The sequence below is a fragment of the Podarcis vaucheri genome, assembly GCF_965113315.1.
Source record: "Podarcis vaucheri genome assembly, chromosome: 1".
Lineage (NCBI taxonomy): Eukaryota > Metazoa > Chordata > Lepidosauria > Squamata > Lacertidae > Podarcis > Podarcis vaucheri.
Genome location: NC_138759.1, coordinates 91,791,198 through 91,812,492, shown reverse-complemented (window position 1 = coordinate 91,812,492; position 21,295 = coordinate 91,791,198).

Genomic DNA, 21,295 nt, shown 5'->3' with positions numbered 1-21,295 from the left:
ACTGGATAACCCTGATGCTCCCTAGGTCCCCGGCTGGGGACCAGGGAGGGAGAACGCCCAATGCCTGAGCCAAGGTCTACCCACATTTGAAATTTAATAAAGTTGTGGCCAATTTAATCCCATAGCATGTTGTCTTGAGTCGTTATTCCACATGACGGGGGGACCGTGCAGGATCTGGGGACTCCGCCTGTCCACGCAATAGTAGCAATTCTCTACTATTCAGCAGCAGAAGCAGATCTCTTTTCTCCCACTCAAGAGAGAAAACCCCCCACAGTTTAAACACTTTCTCGACTCCTCAAATACAAGGGGTGGCATTCAACTAATTTTTATTCAGTGTAGGCCCACTGGAATTAATGAATGTAACAAACTCCTTATAAAAGGTCTACTCTGAGTAAAGTAAAGACCATAAAAGGTTATTGTATGGTTTGCATACAATGGATAATGATAAATATTAGCATATCCCTCCTGATCAGCCTTCTTTTTCCTGAATCTAAAATGTGAAATTCCACTCTTATAGTCTCAGCCATTTGTCATGTTCCAAAGTCAAGTCTAGATTTATGCACAAATGGCCTCTCAAAATTTTCCGCACTACTTGTGAGCAGAGAAATTCAGGTGGACCATTTCGCCATATTTCTCAAGGAGGAGGAAAAACTTTCCAACAGTAGTAGTGACAAATCCAAGCTTGCCCAGAAAATTCTATGAGTTGAACTCAGCCTAGGGATCCTAGACACAAGGGACTGTTCAAAATATCCAAATTCTTATGACTTAGTGATGATGTTGGTTAGATTTCGAACTTCCTCTCTTTTCTTTTAAATGGAATGTAAACCCCAAGTCCATTTAAGGACTTTACTATTAATATGTTATGCAACAAGAGAGTCAGCAACACCAAGGAAGAAATTGGGATCTTTCCCCTCTCACAAAAGTGTAAGGCCTAACCTAGTTTCACAGGGAAAACATTTCTAAATCTAGAGCGCTGAAAGCTCTAATTTTTCCATTAGAGAAATGAATTAAACGTTTAGAACCGAAACCTATTTAATCAGGCAGAAAAAACTGAATTCATATTAAACAGGAGCACTGCAATGATGCTGCAATTCAGGATTCTTTTTTAAAGAATGAAATGGCAAATGATTCTGTTGGGTATCAAGAATGTTAAATGCTCAACTTATTGATTCTTCGGGTAGGCCCACACAAGATTCTGCACAGGTGGATGGCTAATTAGAAAAGAATTCCAGTGAAGAAGTGACATTATCTGTCTGTCGGTACATAATAGGGCTGTGCTTAACATTCAGATGTTTTTCATTTTGACTATTGAGAGTGGTAGCCAAGGCAGTGTTGCTTCTGAAAAAGGTCAGGCAGGCAGAACTTCATTTTTTAAGAGAAAAGCTAGCCCTGCTAGCCCTGATGCTAGCAGTCAGCCAGATGGGTCACTGACCTAGAATCACAGAATTGAAGGGAACACAAGGGTCATCTAGTCCAATGCCCTGCAATGCAGAAATATTTTGCCCAACGTGGGGCTCAAACTCATGAACCTGAGATTAAAGGGTCTTGTGCTCTGCTAGCTGAGTTCCCCCAACCTCTTACTGGCCCTCCCCAGCTGTACAGCCACTCAACACCCTTCCCACCATGCCACTGGACAATTCTTTTGGTGACAGGCTGCTTTCCAATGGCTTTCAAGCTCAACTGATATCCACACTCAGCTCCCATCCATAGGGCCCAGCCTATGAGTGTGTATTCCATAGATGGATTAGTTGGGAGTAAATTAAGTTGGTGGGTGGCCACAGAAGATTGAAACCAAGCTTGGCTCCCATTCAGAAGTGGCTGTGGCACCTGGTCACTGCTATACAGAAAGTAGTAATTCATAGAATTGTAGACTTGTAGAGTTGGAAGGGACCTTGTGGGTCATCTAGTCCAACCCCTTTCAATGCAGGATTCGCAACTAGTTCATACATGACAGATGGCCATCCAACCTCTGCTTAAATACCCACAACGAAGGAGAGTAAACAACCTCCTGAGGAAGACCATCCCACTGTTGAACAACTCTTACTGTCAGAAAGTTCTTCTTCATGTTTGGTCAGAATCTCATTTCTTAGTCAAATGATAGCTCAATTTTTCTTCAACAATTTTGTTCTTTCCGTGAAAATAAAACTCAAACAGACGTTTTTAAAACAAGTCCCAAAGGGCTGTGCAAATCAGCCCTCAGCAGCCAATAAAGTTAAGTGTTCAGACATAACCAGGAACTTCAGATTATGAAACATCGGTGTTTTTTTAAGCTGTACTTTATAAAATCTGAATGTTTAATGATTTGGAGACACTGTTAACAAGTTCTAAAATATAGAAAAGCCAGAAAAGATGTGTAATAATGAAAGCATACATATTTAATCGGAATATTTATCTCTAATTGTTCTCTGCTCTTTTCCCTTCTTATTTGCTTTCAGGGTTTTTTTTTTTTTGTAATGAATCAATGATGAAGTTGTATTGTGATCTAAATCTACATTGCTGAGGCAAATTCCACATTAATTCTAAGTATACCAGTCAGCTAGATGGCTTAATATGCCCTTACATCTCTGCTGAAGCACTCAAGAAATGACATTCTAGATTTGGAGAGTCAGGGACTACTCCATACTCTGTGGGTGAGGACATACATAATATAAAAGACACATCATTGAACTGTACTTCTTCCACAACTGAACTAGCAGTAAGCATGCCATAGAAGCACTGGCTTAAAGCCACTGCTATGTCCATTTCTAGCTGGGGAGACAATATATGCCCACATCTGAGTAATTGTGATGGACCATTGCAGCCTTCTTGTATCTTTGTCTGCTGGCTGTGGGGGATATTTGCTAACATTCTCCAGCTGGAAGGGGAGGAGGAAGGAGCATCAGTGGGATGGAGAAGCAAGAGAATTAAAGGACAGGGAGTAGCAAAACTGATTGCTTTGGGCCATTCTTTCAGTTGTGAACATGGCTTCTCAATTGAGATTGCACTGTAAGTTCTTCTCTTACATTGTCTTCCCCCTTATTTTGAGAATTTTTCCATCAGTTCATCCAGCTGCCATGAGGAAGCACTCAGGCAGCACTCAGGAGGCCCTGAGCTATTCCCTTTCTCACTGTTTTTTATAGGATTGCTGAGCTAGTGGTATGTCCTGTGGTGGTATAGTGGTATATCCTGACAACTTCATAGGCACGCTCGCAAGGAGAGTCCCAAAATGCAATTATCAGTGCTGATCAATTATTATTATGCACATAAACACACATACCTAAGAGCAACAGTACACAGTCGTACCTTGGTTCTCGAACAGAATCCATTCTGGAAGTCCATCTGACTCCCGAAACCATTCGAAAACCAAGGCGTGGCTTCTGATTGGCTGCAGGAGCTTCCTGCAATCAATTGGAAGCCGCGGAAGCCCCGTCTGACGTTCGGGTTCTAAAGAACATTCACAAACCGGAACACTCATGGGTTTGCATCGTTTGGAAGCCAAAACGTTCGAGTCACAAGGCATTCGACAACCAAGGTATGACTGCATAGCAGGATACCCAGTTACCTGACAGTCTCATCCCCTTGTTCACCTGCCAGAGCAAAGAGAACCAACCAATTACCTTGGTTCTCTCACAGGGGATGTCATTACTCCTGCTGTCAGGCAGTTGGGGGAAGGGACACCGTTGGTCAGGACTCACGTATCCTGACCAGTGGATAGGAAAAGGAAAGAAAAAAGTGGGTAAGGGATGAGAACAAGAGTGATGGAAATGAAGAATAAGGCCCAACCTCCTTGACAAAGAGCAAAGGAAGGGCAAGTACACCTCCCTGCAAAGATCAGCTACTCCATCAATAGCTGAAGGTGCCTTCAGAAGCAAAGGAATAATTGAGATGAGAAATTGAAAGAAGGCCCAACACAAAAGAACAAGACAAAATGATCCCTTTAGTGGGGGAGAAAGGTTATTACTAATCTGACAATGCAGCGAAGAATTCATGGCACAATGTAGTGGATGACAAAGGAGATAATGGCAATTAGTAGAACAATATCAGAGAAGTGATCCTTAATGCTAAATTACTAGGTGTTCCTGACATGCTACAAATTATTATATGATAAAGAGGAGGGAGTTTGCCCATAATGCATGAGTGTAATATGCATAATTGAGATGATATTTTTTTAATGTTTAAACATAGCAAAGGCTTTAAATAGGGAAGATCTGGGATGAAAGACACTGATCTGGGTTGATTCAAATTTCAATTTTTGTGAAGGATATGACATCCATGAAGAGCAGTGTGCTTTTCTCATGGCTGCAGTTCCATGGGTTAAACAGATCTGGTTGAAATGGCACGTCGAAATGTCATTTCAGAGAACCGCAGCAAGAAAACAGTGTACAATGGGATGGATAAAATGTTGTAGTGTATCCTTAGGGTGTGCATGTGTGTTTCCTGAACCCCTTCACCCAAAGAAATAAGAAACTGTGCCATCAGGCTCTATGCCTGAGTCATTCAGATCATCAATAAATTTATGGTACCACAAAAGATACTATTGTACTACTTCATGTTCTTGGGATATTATACAGACTATTATGCAGGTATTGCTATATGGACATTCTGGTCTTGTTTAGAGGGTAACACTGTAAAGGAAAGTACTGTAGAAGGATATTAATATTCCTTAACCTGGCATGTTATGGGGAGCGAGCAGGGAGTATACAATATGGCACATCTGTATTTCAGCTTTGGCTATATGTCAGTAAGAACCTATATTTTAAATAAACAGATTAATTAGTGTTGGCAGTACTGTGGTACCTCAGGTTAAGAACTTAATTCATTCTGGAGGTCCATTCTTAACCTGAAATTGTTCTTAACCTGAGGTACCACTTTAGCTAATGGGGCATCCCACCACTGCACAATTTCTGTTCTGATCCTGAAGCAAAGTTCTTAACCCGAGGTACTATTTCTGGGTTAGCGGAGTCTGTAACCTGAAGCGTCTGTAACCCGAGGTACCACTGTATTAAGAGAGAAATCCTGTGCTCCCTGAGAGGGACTGTAGGATGCTATGGATGTGAACAGACCCCTCCCCAGTACAGCAGGGGAAAACTACTGCCATTAACCTCCTCCTAGCAATGCTCAGCAGTAGCTGCTCAGAAAAATGCATGATGGGGCAGATCAAGGGAAGGTTTAGATGTGCAAGAATCAATAACCTCTCATCTCCCACCCAATACAGTGGTACCTCGGGTTAAGTACTTAATTCGTTCCGGAGGTCCATTCTTAACCTGAAACTGTTCTTAACCTGAAGCACCACTTTAGCTAATGGGCCTCCTGCTGCCACCGTGCCACCGGAGCACGATTTCTGTTCTCATCCTGAAGCAAAGTTCTTAACCTGAGGTACTATTTCTGGGTTAGCGGAGTCTGTAACCTGAAGCGTATGTAACCCGAAGTACCACTGTACATCCCATTTCCCCAAAGAGTAAAAAAACAACAACCACGTGGTCCCTGGAGGAATAGTTCTCTCACTGGTGTGTCAGCATGAGGGATTTTTTAAAAGAAAATGGGGGGTGGGGTGGAAAAAGCTGCCCCTCCCCACTTCTGCCTTGGCTGCAGCAAACATCAGGGCTTAGGCACTTTCCAGATCTTCCACCTCAGAATCTGTTCTCCCTGCTGCCTAGGATTGTTGTTTTAGTTACCTCTATTCTTATCCTTCATCCTGTGTTCCCATCAACTCTCCAAAGAGAACAAAAAGAAAATGACAGGGGACTCTGTTGCAAAGCTGGCGTAAAGATAATCCTTTGGAAGCAATGATGAGCATTCTGGTTTTGGACACATTTATAACATTATTCAGGTGTCAATTCTCTCTGCGTCCAAGTCTAATTTTAATCGCATTCAAAACTGCAGGCAGAGATGTTTGCTTTATCTTTATGCAGGATGGGGAATAAATATAAAGCCACCAGAACTAAATGGATCTGGAATAAAAATGCAGCAAGGTAAAGATTCTCAAGGGAATTATTACAGATTATCACAACAGCTATTTAGTCACTGACAGTGGATTTACAGAGATTTTTTCATTCAACAAATATTTTCAGAGCTAAACCTTCCTGTACAACTGATATGTGTTCCCTCCCCCCTTTGTGGGTTATTATAATGTTTCCTGCTTTTTAGAAAAATTGTGGAAACCAATTCTCCTAGGTTCAGGGGACCCATCAGGCTCGAAGGTGCTCTTAAATCCCACACAACCAAAATCTAGTCGTAAAATTCTTTCTACTTCCCATATGAAGAAGCTATCATGCTTACAGCTTCAAGAACCTTGGTACATGACATTTGAAGAAGGCTAATGCACACACAACATTTATTTGTTGTTTGATCATTAGTTTCATTTGTATTGGCATTCCTCCAGCTTTTCAAGGTGCTGCTGTTTACACAGGCGTTCTGAAGATCACTCAACCTGAATCTCCTGTTTTAATCACTGTGTTTGTTGGCATTTTTGTGTGTGTTTATTATTGATTTTTTATTGTAATGTTTTAATTAGATTGCTTCATTGTGTAACTTGGTATTGCACTTTATAAACCACTTAGAAGCCGCTTTTGGCATTAAGCAATATATTAACAACAACAACAATGTTCCTTCGTAATTCAGTAAGTGGATGCAAATCCCAGCAGTGTAAAAGCAAGTACATAAAATAATGATAAAATGCTCAGATAAAGCTCCCAGTACTATGCCTTTCTCCATCAATGGCAGCATAATCCATGCTTCCAGAAACCAGCCCAAATAAGGTGTTGGAGCCTTTTTCCAGACCAGAAGACGAAAACATTTATCAGTCCAAAGTGTGACAATTGTGTGGGAGAACTAGCCAATAAGAATTCCTTTGTGTGTATCCTTGGTCATTCAGACCTAAGTACAAGGGAAATAGACTTGAGGGTATTTTGGGGAGATGTCATCCAAACATTGCACAGAGTTTTAATTATCTTAGGTTGCAATCCTAACAGCGTCTACTCAGAAATAAGTCCCTTTGAATTCTTTGGGACTTACTCCCAGGTAAATATTGGTGGAAGTCTTGAGTGCAGCCCCAATTGCAAATCCAGATTATAAATTCAGTAATCTGGCATTGCCTATTGTCCAAATGTATATGGAACTGAAGAATGAAATTCAGTTCCACTGTCTTTCCCAAAATGAGGGATGGAGAATAATGTGTGTATGTGGGTTGCCATTGCCACATCCTTTTAAAAAAAGAAAAAGAAAGAAAGATCTATGCTACTATCAGTTGTGCTGGCCTGACTCAAATACCATTGGCATTCTAGTTATCTTCTGTCTCATATCACCTGCCTAAGGCCTACCATAAACCAGAGACAACAAAACCATAAGAGAAGATTCCTGAGAACTGCTGCATTGATAGCCAAGGTTAATCTGCTGTTCAGCTGCTGTTCATTTGCAACAATAACAGATGCTGTCAAGATCAGTGTGTATATACTGACCTTTTACAGAATTCTGGAATCCAATTGGTTTCATAAATCTCTGAGGACAGGATGGCCCGATTTGTCTGTTACCCCCAACAGCAATTCATGGGAATTTATGTTTTCAAAAAGTAGTCATTTGAACAACAACAAAGTATTTGAGCAAGACAGAAATGTTATTTCGATCCCTCTCATAACTGAAGCAGCAGAGCCGAGCCTTGTACAAAGCATCCCATTCAGTGTTTGATCCGCTACTTAATTTGGCTAGTGAATGTTTTAACCACATATTTGCCAAAGCAGTCCAGTAGAAATCACCTTGGAATGTATCTTTAATTTGCCCAAATCATTGGATAGTCTCAGTACCACCAATGGATCTGATTCATCTGCCTTATTCAGCGACTTCATTTCTGACTGCTTGTTGCTCTTTAGAATTGATATAACAATATAGGGGTTTTCTGTTCAAGGCCAATGGTCCCAGGAAAGTTGCATACCAGTACTGAGATTGGCTACATAATTCATCTCATCACTAGATAGATTCAGTGATCAGCAAGCAGGAAGGCACTATTGGTCATATGTCTAAGATAGCACATGAAATATTGTGGTCCTGGGGAGAATATTGAGTAGTGCAAGAAAGACTAGGACTGGTCAGCAATACATTGCTCTGACGGAAAATAACTTGAACTATTGCTTTAGCACTGGTCAGAAGTCTACTGAGTGCTTACAGTGGTGTAGAAAACACTATGATCAATGGTCAGGGATGATGGGAGCTGTATTCCAATAACATCTGAAGGGTACCATGCTGGCCACCACATTTTACATATTGGTGAAGGTGCGTGTGTATTCCTGAACATGCATTCTGACAACACTGGCATGCCATATCTTCCTTCAGCTCTAGCACTAGCATTATAGTGAACAGTGGCATGAAGTGAAATTTTTCACAGGGGACAGTTAGGGCCCACCTTGTGAGAGTAATTGAATGGACAATGTCACATACGATGCCACCGTGTCCTAAGTGTGCTTTGGGAAGGAAGTACCAGCTCTCTGACAAGATGCTGGAGCCCTCCTGCCTCCTTCCCAAAGATGGGCAGGCTTTGGGAAGGTGGTGGTGGGGTTATTGGACCCATCAGGGCGTCATGCCTTCTTCCCTAAGCCGTGCAGAAGCTTCCTGGACTTTGGGAAGGAGATGCCAAAGAAACATTTAGGGGACTAGCCTTGTCTCCCTAGTCCACTGGCCACATACCACTGATAGTGAAGGATGTTTCACAGCCAGTGAGCATTTCTGAAGAGGAATCATCTGAGGATGTTGGCAGGTGATGGAGGAAGCACTGAACTTGGAGTGTTTCTTCGTTATCTGTTGAGGTCTTTCAAAATGCGACCCTTTGTGGTTACTTCCTGAAATGATCCACAAATAAGGCTTCCAGCTGTAGTACAGCCCTTTGAGTCTCCAGATTCTTCCTTTGCTACAAAGCAACTCAAGTCAAATCCTAGATGCTGGCCTAGGCAAATATTTGAATTGGCCTTTAGTGGTTAAGGTATGTTTTCAGCTTTAAGCACTGTATTGTTCCTAAACTGAGACATATAAATACCAGTTTTTGAAGTACAGTCTAAACAATGGATTACTATATCCTTGACTTGACTATGTCAAGCTATTTTTAAATATTTGAGCATGAGAAATTGGTATTGCTTGGGTACATGAATTTCCATGAATATGGAATTTGATATTATAGGATACAAATGTGACTCAATGATATATGCACAGAAAATGGAACTCAACTGCCTCTTAATCAAATCTTGCATTGGGGGGAACCCTCTTTAATTATTTCTGCCCTCCATCTCCTTATCCTTTCTATATCTGAATGCTACTATTTACCATGCTATTTAAAGGAAAAAAGAGGATCAGATGAGATGCAGGGTTTGGGGTTTTTTTCCATGTGGCTGTGCAAGAAGATAAGATCTCTTAATAATGTGTTGTTATCAAAGAAGAAAATGAAAAACAGCAGAAACATTGATTTAGGTCTTCTGATCATTCCATTTCTGATTAGTTTTTACATCTATCAAGATCTGCATAGTTTGAAGTTTTTTCCTTCTCCTCTGAATTCAGCATTATATGGAACAGATTGGAATTAGCTTTTATACATTATGCTGTGTTAGGCCTTCATCCTGAAAAGACATGGGTAGGTGCTTAACTTCAAAGTTCTGTTCATAAATATTGGCTATAATGGTGCTATTAGTGGAGACATCCATTTTTTTGCAAATGAAATATACCACAAAATGTCTCTTGCCATTTCAGGCTCTTTCAGGCTGTACAGAAGGGTCACTAAACACATGCTGCTGTATGTTGAGTCATATCACTGAGCCATCTAGCCTGCTCTGCACTGGCTGGCAACAGCTTTCCAAGATGTGAGGCAGACATCGCTCAACCCATCCACCTAAGAAAACAAAGACTGCGTCTGTTGTGTTATGACTCATTTATTTTCTGTAATGAACCCTTCTTTTCTGCAAGTCCAAATATTGATATGTTGGCCACCACGATACTTGTTCTTGCTTCTATCACTTCTCAGAACTTTGTTGGCATCTGTCTCAAGAGGCAGTGGAGTGTGCCTTGGGGGTGAAGTCAACCTGCTGCAGAATCACAGCGCCTGCTGTGGTCACAGAGACAGGTAACTCGTAACTGTTGCTTCCTACATTGTTTTTGCTGCATTAGCAGCACTGAAGTGACCTCCCTGGGGTGGAGGCCTAGACAGTGTATAGGAAGGTCTTGGGCTGCCCAGAGAACAAGACCATCCTTCTGGCCTCAGGAATGCAGAGCAACACATTTGGCACAAGCTGGGCTGCAGGAATTGCTGGAAGAAGGCGTACATTGCATTGCAGGTGCCCTTTTCCCTGCCTTCCAACTCATATGAATATATAAAAATGTTTCAGAGGCTCAGGCATGATTTAAGCCTTACTTATAAATGTTGACAATTAGAAGCATGAAAAAAATGTTTCTGTCTTCTGAAACGATAGTGGAATATAGCACAAATTTAGTATCCATATCCATGTTATTTGCTTCCAAGAAAAAAATAGGTTTGCAAATAATATAGAAATGAGTGCTAAACTGGTGTCATATTCCACTACAGTTCTGGAAGTTGCTTCTGTATCACGTGGAAGCTCAAATATAATGTGGAAATTAACAGTTAGGGAAATGTGAAAATGGAATAAACTGTCAAGTGAATGTAGCACAATCATGTAAGCTGTGGGCGTGGATCGATACAATATCAAAGGAAGACTAAGGAGGAGAAGGTCATAGAAGGACCCTTTTGTCTAACTAACATGATCACAGAAAATCTCCTTTATTTCAGTAGCAGTAATAGGTGCCATTGGTATGATAACAGAATAACTGTGCATCTGAGAGGCAGTTGTAAGTAGAGCATATTTCAAAAGTATCCTCTGCCTCTAGTGAAATGCCCATAGTGGGAACCCACAGATGTCACCACAATGCTCAGGGGACATCTCAGCAGCACACAGATTTCATTGTAGGCGTGAGGATGGCATGCCTCTGCTTGGAGCATTATATTCTAAGTAGGGAAATTTCATAGCAAACATTATCTTGGAATGGACCCAACAATGTGCAAACAGATCGGCTTCCAAAATAACATAATAATGTGGAAAAGCAAAGCTGAAGAGCTCAGGGGGGGGGGAACATTCCTTTCCTTTCCCACCAACCATGGCAGTTTTCAGTTTAGCTCCCAATTATGGGGGGAAATGACAATGAAAATCAGAGCTAATTACAAGAAAGAAAGAGAAAGAAAGGGATGTGAAAAATGGAAGGGAAAGGAAGTAGAAGAGTGTTTTTCTTAAAGAAGAAAAAAAATAACACTCTGCCAGTTATTTCTAAACAGAAAAAAGACTGAACATTTTGCTGTCAAGGCAACATCTCTAGAACCATGTTTCTTTGGAGGTCAATGAGCTTGCTGAGTTACATCTTATAATTACAATTGTGTTTGTGCACCAACAAGCTGGGTGTGTTGCTCTTTAGGTGCCCCAGACTCCAGGCATGCCTCTGAAAAGCCCCATGCTGGCGCCAAAAAATAAAAAATTAACATGAGTCTTAATTAACATTAGAACTCAGTACTGAGATATCTGCTTTCCATCACACCCCCACCCAAGGAAGTTGACTGTGCTCCTCCAAATGAAATTCACCTCGTAAATATTGCAGCAGCTTTTCTAGTTCTAACATCCAAAAGAGTATGCCTATTAACTGATTCATTTAGATTTCATTTTTGGAGGTGGGCGTGTGGAAACTATCGGACTGGCTTTGTTTATTAAAATAGTTACACAGCAGGTCTTTCAGTGATCAGAGCAACAATGATGACAACAAAACCATCCGCTGTTGCCTGAGCACCGGAACAACAGAACAACATTGGAAAGAACACCCCAGTTAAATTGGAGGTGTCAGAAGAAAACCACAAGGGTATACAGAGGTCTATTAAGGCCTAGACTTCTATAAGGTTTTCTAATAACTTGAAAGAGCTTGCCATTTTCCAGTATATAATGGTTGTTCAGACAACAATTTTCCCCCTTATTCTTCAGAAAGGACTCCCACTGGCATGAGGACCCAAGTCATTTCCCCTTTCTTCAAACGTCAATAAAAAGCTACTTTATTCTTGCATTGTATTTCTCATCCAGACTTATTTTCAATAGGGAACATACAGAAGACTGCCGAAAGCTGCAGTAATATGAAAGTTGTTGTTCCCTGTAAAGAACCTTGTATTTTTTTTTATTCCAGGTTCAAGAACTTAAGAAGAAGAGGTTAACTACTGGATGAGACCCAAGGCCCTTCTGGTCCTATATTGTATTATGAAATTTGAGGAAGCCCTGATGTTTCATGCCAAAAGCTTCTCTAGTCCTCTTCTGACAGTGGCCAACCAGATGCAGCTTCTGGGAGCTTGTGAGCAGGACTGCTATCGTTGGTTAACATACCCCTAGCTTCCATTTTGTTCTATACTTGTTTAACTAGATACAATGAAAGACTGGGCTCCTGCGGCATTAAGAGTTGTCTGGGAAACAGAATTTCAGTCAGTGCAGGCTTCCTTACCCCACACATGACAAGCTACACCCACAGCAAGCAGCACCTCCGTCCTTGTTTACATCAGGTCCCCCACTTCTTACATACCAATAGTGAATAAACAATTCATGTAAGATTTGTGTTGTTTGGGAAGTGGGTAGCAAGGTATGGACAAGAAATACAACAGCTGATGCTGATAGTCTCCTTATTTTGAATTCTGATATGACTGCTTGTCATCCACTGCATAGTAGCAGCTACTCAGGTGAGGGAGAAAATGCCTGCTTAGGAAAAACCAGAGGCTGTCTGTCACCAGTCCCCTAGCCAATAACAAGAAGAAGCAATAAAATGGGCTGAAGTTGCTAGCAGGAAGTCTTTCCATTTGCTGAATGGGACTTATTTCTGTGTAAACACGAAAGGATATTGACCACAGGGAAGCACCTCTCTAAATTTCTAGTGTTTGGAAATTATAGGCACCCACCCTACCTCCACTAGGCTAAAGCATTACTGAACTTCTTGGCTCTCAGTGAATGTTACTGCTTGTACCAAACACTTCATTCGGAGTTGACTGGAGTAGCATGAATGAACAGGGCTTTCCAATTTGAAAACCAAATTGATGTATTCATCTCCCTTCAGGGACACTTGCATTAGTTTTCTCCCAGCATCTCCAGTATGAGCACTGTGTGCTGCATGTTTTGTTTTCCCAAGAGAACAGGAGAAAAAAGATTATTGTTTTTTAAGGAGATGGGAGAGAAGCTCTGTCCCCTAATGAACAGCATGTTGCATCTTGTGCAGCCATCTGCTGTAACGGAACACTGGGAATAGTATGGCTTATTATAAATGAAATGGTGTAGGCAGCACTAACACAGGTGTAGCATGTGTCAATAGTTTCTTTTGTCTACATGCTTGCTTGGGAATAACTCCTATCAGGAGCTATAATCCACATTTCACCCATCCATTTGAACCTGTCTACCCATTTCTTTGTAATAAGCAGGTCTGAGACTCTGCCTTTAATGGATCCCTCAGCATCACTGCTGCTCTCCTTTGCCTCCCCTCTTTCTACTTTGTTTTGTTTGGGGTCCTTTTGCTAGACTCTCATAGACTTTTCTCTAATCCACTACACTAAAGTCCCTCTTCCTCAGTTCGACCGGCAATCTTGTGCATATAAATATGGGCTTCCTTCCTCACATGTTACTTTGTCATTGTTCTTAATGAATTTAAGACTTCCTTTCTATGGATTGGCTTTAAAATTAAACAAGGTATGGCAACTGAAACATGATCTAGCTTAGGTCTGGCTGGGTGGACAGACCCAATGGAAACCCACACTCTTAGTTGACCCAAAGGATAGGAAAAGTCTACAGAAGGCAGCACAAAGGGACCAGAGAAGATGCATCTCCTGCACACTGCAAAGCTGCACAGTCAGGGGCAGCATCTGACACAGGAGAACCTCCTTGGGCTGATTCACACATGCATGTACATCACTCAGTTCATTTGTATCATTTGATATATATATATATATATATATATATATATATATATATATATATATCACTCACTGCATGATGAATCATAGTTGAATATGAAAGTTTTCCTTATGATAGGTGCTACCATAGATAGCTATTCAACTGCACATGCAAGTGATCAAATGATGCTATAGTCGCCAGGTTATGAGTATTCATGTGTAAACTAGCCCTCTTTCTTCCTTGATGTCTTACACTGGGTTGGGTTGAAGTGCCAACACATACATGAGGGATGACAGCTGGGATAGCTCAGTTGGTAGAGCATGAGACTCCTATTCTCAAGGTGATTGGTTCAAGACCCACACTGGGCAGAAGATTCCTGCATTGGAAGGGAAGGGTCCATTAGGAGCATGAGACTCCTAATCTCAAGGTGATTGGTTCAAGACCCACACTGGGCAGAAGATTCCTCCATTGGAAGCGTCTAGATGACCCTTGTGGTCCTTTCAAATTCAACAGATCTATGATTCTATGGTTCTATGAAGATGGCAATCTGGCTCATCATAAGGTCCCTGCTCCTGCCAACCTAGCAGTTTGAAAGCACGTCAAAGTGCAAGTAGATAAATAGGTACCACACCGATGGGAAGGAAAATGGTGTTTCCGTGTGCTGCTCTGGTTCACCCGAAGCAGTCATGCTGCCCACATGACCCGGAAGCTGTACGCCGACTCCCTTGACCAGTAAAGCGAGATGAGCGCCGCAACCCTAGAGTTGTCCACGACTGGACCTAATGGTCAGGGGTCCCTTTATCTTTAAGGACCTTGTGAACAGTCTTTTGAGACATGGATTAGTCTATTCAGACCTCTCCTCTGCTACTCCCAATAATAATTGTATTAGTAGTAATATTAACAGTAATAATAATAATAATCCTTTAATGTGAGAGAGTCACTGAGTGTTAGAAATAACAAGACATGAAAATGATATCGAAAATCTCAACCATGGATACTTCCAAAATTGAAATCATTCATCTTGCAGTATATTGCAGGGCTGCCACAGTTAATGAAGCTGTAGGTTTGAAGTTGGGAAAGAATGAAATAGGAGGCAATCTTAATAGTCTTCAAAACAGGAATTGGTAAAATTACAGTATACGTGAATTTCCACAGAAAAGCATTTTTCATTAACTCTAGAATGGGAAAAGCTTAATATCAAGTCTGGTACAAGTAATTTTATGGCATCACTTATGGATCACCTTAATACACAGAAGCAGGAATTGAAATAGAGCACAGCTCATGGGGCTGTAAGAGTTGCAAATGCAAACAGGAACAACTTATATAGTGCCTGTCAAAAACAATTCCACAGAAAATGGAAAACAAGGGACAAAAACAGAACCATGGCAAGCCCCCTTCATACATGAATCTAATAAAGTCAACAATGCATGCTTAACCAGGAATGGGACTACACTGCTGGATCTGTCCCCAGGCATCCATGAATAGATGTGGCCTGTCTGCTCATAGGTTTCCATGCAATTGGGGTGCCTGTGCTGTGTTTGGGAGTCCTGGTCACATTATTTATCGGACTTTCAGATTTTGTTGGCAGCTTCTCATTCATAGGCTTCTTCACTGCAAAGAGTCTTTATCAATGCATAAATTCCAATGATACATTAATGGAAGAAGTAATTGAAGATGAAGTTTAAAAAGTACAAAATGGAAAAGGCCAATTTAGGGGGGGGAATGCAAAAATACAGAATAATACAAAATAATTATTATGGGATAATGCAGAATTTTTGGCATAAATATTTTAAAAGTACGTATAGACATATAATAATTATTGTTATCAGTTAGTCATTGCTCTAGATTAGATCTCTTGAAGTTAATTCTCCATGTCCTACTCCATCAGTATGGTGATTCCTAATGCAAATAACTATTCCATGCCCATTTAATTCACTATCCCTTGAGTACTGGCAACACAAGTACAAAGAAACAGAAGAGATGTAAAAAGAGGAGCATCTATGTATGCCATTTTACTGATGGCTATTTCATGGAATTCAGGAGTACAAAGGAAATCAGTTACTTGTTCATTTCTGACCATTTCATTTCATTTCTATACCAATATATTAAAAATATCTCTAAGCAGTGTACAAAAAAGAATCAACAATGGACAACATAATCAAAATATTTAAAAATACACAGTTGCATATAAAAATGTTGCATTATATCAAAATTACAGACACACATATAATCACTATCAATTCATTTTCCTTCTGACCTGGGCTTCTTTTCCGCTGGAACTTTCTGGCGCCTCTCAGGTGGGTGCCATTGTGTTCATGGTGAATTCTATCCCCTCTTTTTCTAGAAAAATAGCACTGCTTCTGACAGACCCTACCTCTCAGGCTTCAGGTTCTCACCCACAAAAATATCACAGCAAAAAGAAGACATCACCCTAGTCTTGCTTGCTTTTCATGGGCAAGGCCAAGGTAGAGGTACTTCCTCAGGCTGCCTACAATTGTGTCCCATTCAGTTGCACTCTACACATGCAGTTCCAGGTGCAGCAGGTTTGCTGAGTTTCCTGGGGGTCCCGGGGATAGGAAAAGGGCCCCCTCCACTCATGGCTTCACCCTGTCCTCTCTTCCTTCTCCTCCTCCTTCTCCAGGTGCTTGAACTACTCCAGACTGCGGCAAGAGTCTTGATAGCATAAGGATGGAAGAATGAGGAAACCCCGACAAAAGAACAGTGGCAAGAGAAATTGATGAACTCTGCAGAACTGGCGAAATTGACATGCAAATTGCGAGATAAGGACAACTGTGACTTTAAAGAAGAATGGGAGCTTTTTACAAATTATTTTAAAAGACAACAGAATGAACTGGACTCCTTCGCAGGTTTTGAATAAACATACACAAATTTATTGAGGGTTAATATAGTAGATAGATAATACAAGATGTATACAATTTTACAATACACAGAAATTTAGATGAGTTGAGAAATCAGAGAGAGGAGCTGAGGGAAGTCTTGGGGGGAGGGGAGGGTTTGCTGGGGAAGTGGGAGGGGGGAAAGGGGGAAAATAATGAAGATGATTAGTTTTGATAATTTGTTATGTTGAAATTGTTAATAATTTTTTTTTTTAAAAAAAGAACTACTCCACACCAACTTGGCACCCTCCAGAAGTTTTGCGCTATAACTCCCATCAGCCCCAGCCAGTATGGCACCAGTTTGGCAAAAGCTGCATTATACAGATAGGATTGTGCAGTGGATGGTGGTGCTTAGAAACCAAAATAGCAGAACGCAAATAAACAAACTGACAGATTTTCCAATGACGATGGGGTGGGGGGGATGTTGTTGAGCCTAGAAAGATAAAAGCAAAGATGTGGAGTGACAGGAACATGTTGTAAACACCCATATGTTACCTATGCTTGATATATACCCAGCAGCCCCTTGGGATCAACCATGGAGCCTTCTCCACTTTAGAATCCTCTTAACAGCAACTCTATAGACAGAGACTCCTCAAAAGGCTGGAAACTGATCTTACAGCTAAAAGCAATTAGCACTTGGGCAGTCTGGAAACTGACTTATGCCATGAATATAATTAAGTGGTCTAATGCTGATTTGAATGAGCTTGATGGATTAACCTACAAACCCATAAGAATGCATTATCAAATGCTTTGGTGGAAAGGATAGACATCCCGAGATATGAATAAAATAGAGAGCTAATATTCATATGTGCTGTCTGAACAAATTGGGGGGGGGAGCATTATGAAATTTCATACCTCAGAGTAAGTCCTGTAGAATTCAGTAGGACTTACTTTGTAGTATGCATGCACAAGACTACATGGTAAACCTCAGCAATGAATCACGCCACTTTAGTTACTATCAGGAAGAAATAAGGGTATTCAAACCCATATATGAGAAATATCCTGAAAACAGGAACCAGAGCTTTGGAGAATGTGGTCAGCAATAAACTGATGACACAATACTCTACTGATCTTTTACATCTGCAGGTGTGGCAGTGGATGGGCTGGACTGTTGTCTTGCCTTGGTAATGGACTGGATGAGTGCCAATAAAATGAGGTTCAATCCAGATAAGACTGAGGGGAGGGCCCCGTAGCCCTCCAAATGTTGGGCTATAGTTCCTTCCATCCTGACTACTGGGCATGCTGGCTGGGCCTGCCAACAACATCTGGAGGGCCACAGGTTCTCTACCCCTATGCTGGTGGAAGAAACTCTGGCAGCCATACAGTTCTGTGAGCAGTTTTGCAAGAGGTAGCATCAAACTTCAGTCACTTTCAGGCAAGCTGGTTATTGAACATTCATCCTGATTTATTGGCACAAAGTTTGCAGGGAGGTTAGACAATGCTGACTTTTTATTGAGCATTCCTTCTGCGTTGCTTTCCAGTACATTTCTCTATACTCTCTTGATGGAACAACATCCAGTTTCAGAAGGAAGCAAGTTTGTTGCACAAGCAAATCAGCTGTAATTGTGTAATCTGAATTTGCCAGCATGTTCTTGAACTATTCCTGTTCATAAAATAGGAGTGGAAGTACCCATTGTGTGACATTGACATATTCTATATGTGACATATTATATGTGACATATTATACAACAGCACACTGAGAGTTGTACAAGAGATTATGCAACTTCAGTGTGCAAGCAGAGGCATGGCTCTGAATTTTAATTCACTTTTCTCTCACAAGGATCTTGAGCTAAATCTGGCACACCACACAGGAGAAGCTCTCCTATACATGGAAGAGACATTTTGAATCCAATCCTTCATGGTTTTGCAAGGGATTTGTTGCTGTTGTTATAATGTATGGTTGAAATATAGGTTATTTGAAGAGTGAAGTATAGCATGAACTGACTGAGAAAAGCAGATCAAAATCACCATAATTTTACTGCACTTTCTATTCCCAGCTAGGATTTTTCAGTTATAGTTTTTTATCTGTACAAGGGATTCATTAACTTTAGCATAATTTGGAGACCAAACACTGTCTGCCTTGTCCACCTTTCAAGTTAGTTCTTGTCAAAGAATAGAGCCGAACTGAGTAGATTTGGCTCAAGCCTTAATGTGTATCATCAGCCTGACCATAGAATGAAAATCACCAGGCTTCCAAAATAGGGTGGGAAAGCAGGATTTATTCATTAGCATGTAAAAAGACACTATACTCTCAGGTAAGTTGGAAACCAAACTGTGGGAGACAGTGGAAGACAGGAGTGCTTGGCATGCTCTGGTCCATGGGGTCACGAAGAGTTGGACACGACTAAATGAATAAACAAGAACAACAAAGTTGGAAACTATACTTTGCAAAACCCAGGAGTCTTCTCTAAATACCCCACTCACCATGTGGCACTTTCCTTAAGGGAAGGGCCCAAGCTCAGCTGCAGAGCACATGAGGCCCACATTCAATCCTCAGAGAGCATCTCCCTGTAGGCTTGAAAAAGACTCCTGTCCAAAACCTTGAATAACTGCTGACAATCAGTGTAATAGATGGACCAATAGTCTCTTTCAACATGACAAAGTTACCTTATGTTCATTTGGGGGGGGGGATTGTCATCAGCTCAGGGGGTTGTGGCACTTCAAAAGCCCAGTTCTTCACCTGCCCTATCCATACCTGTGAAGTGCCCCGAGAAAAAAATGGGAAATCTCGTTTTCTTCTGCAAGATCCCAGTGGCCATTTTGGGTGCTATGGGCTCGCACAATCTAGAGCTGCCCTCTCACCTGCCCAAAGTGCTTTGTTCAGGGAGAGAGTGAGGCGTGGGTCATGTGACTCTCCCAGGAATGCATCCCGGAAAACGTACATCCAGGTTTGGGGCTTGAAAAGGTTGGGTGGTATCCCTATCTAGCGGCAGAAGGAACAGTTAAGCAGGAAATATTTTATTTAAATTATTGAAGAATAGCCTGTTCCCTTTTGAGTATCTCAGGAAGCTTTGCCTAAGGCTGCTCATCAGTTCCTTGCGGGGATGGGGGCAGCTTAAAAGGGGAGAGAAAGGCTACTAAGGACTGAGTATAGTGTACACCAGGCTTCCTCAACCTCGGCCCTCCAGATGTTTTGAGACTACCGTTCTCATCATCTCTGACCACTGGTCCTGCTAGCTAGGATCATGGGAGTTGTCAGCCAAAAACATCTGGAGGGCTGAGGTTGAGGAATCCTGGTGTACACAGAATGCTGGCTGACTGTTGTGGGGGTGGAAAACTGGGTGGAAGGGGGAGCAGAATGGAGTCTCATTGAAAATAACATGTCTGATTGGCTGAAACATGGAGCAGGAACATTTTGTTTCAGGCCCCACCTGTATTTTCTACCTCCACATTCCAAAGAATCAGACAGCTTTGTTTTATTTCCTTTCTGTTACATCAAAGGTAGACACACGTGGCACAATCCTGCTTTGTTAAGAGCCTAATCTGGTGTTCCCACTGCTGCCCCATCCAGGTAAGCAATAGTCATCTGTGGCACCACCACCCCAGCCACAACAGCTTGCAAGTGGGTAATGGTGGCTTCTTCTTTCTGCCTCCAAGCTATTCCTCCAAAGCTCACCTCTTTGATAACTCATTTGGCCCAACCTCTTAGAGCTTATCTCCTGCCAGCACTATGCACAGCCATCTCTACTTCCTCTGCATGTGCTCAGTGAACATAAAGAGAGGGAAGCAGCATCGTGATCTTGTAGGCCCAGCACCATGACAGGATGCCTGCAGAACCCTGCAGAACATTCAACACCAAATATGCACATTCAACTTAAGGTGCGTAAAGAGATTCTTTCACGTGCATAGCTGAACCTCCATAGAGGTCCTTTCCACATGTTCATCTGAATATGCATGGTTTGAGGGTATAGTAAGTGGGAATAGCCCCAATTCTACTCCCTCCACTCATGCATTCAAGGAAATGGATGCCACGAGCTTCTGGATTTATTCTTCCTCTGTTCCTTTTGCCAGCCTGTATCTTCACCAGTGTTCCCTCTGTTGTGTTCCCTTCTGTCAAACTTTTGCTTGTGAGGTTGGCAGTTGTTGTTCCCCCTGCCGTCCTTCTCTGTCACTCTGCAAAGTGCCATGACTGTACATTGGTGATACTATATGGGCATAATTAATAATAATAAATGGTATTTATTTTATAAATCATGAGATTTCAAGGAATCCAATGAGATTCATGCTTTGTAGTTGGTTGTTTTCATCACTTTGGGGGTGTTAGCACTTGGCCATGTGCTTATCTTTCCTCTGCAACTGAAAACATTAGAAACTTAACCAATTTTCCCTACCTCATCACAGGACTTTGATTTCTATTGCCTCTCTCCTCTCTTTCATATAAAGTTCTCATAAGGAATCCTTGTAGCAGCATTTTGTCCTTTCTTTCTTTCTTTCAAAAAAATCCCATAGAGAAGTGCGATTTAGCTTTTGTTTGAT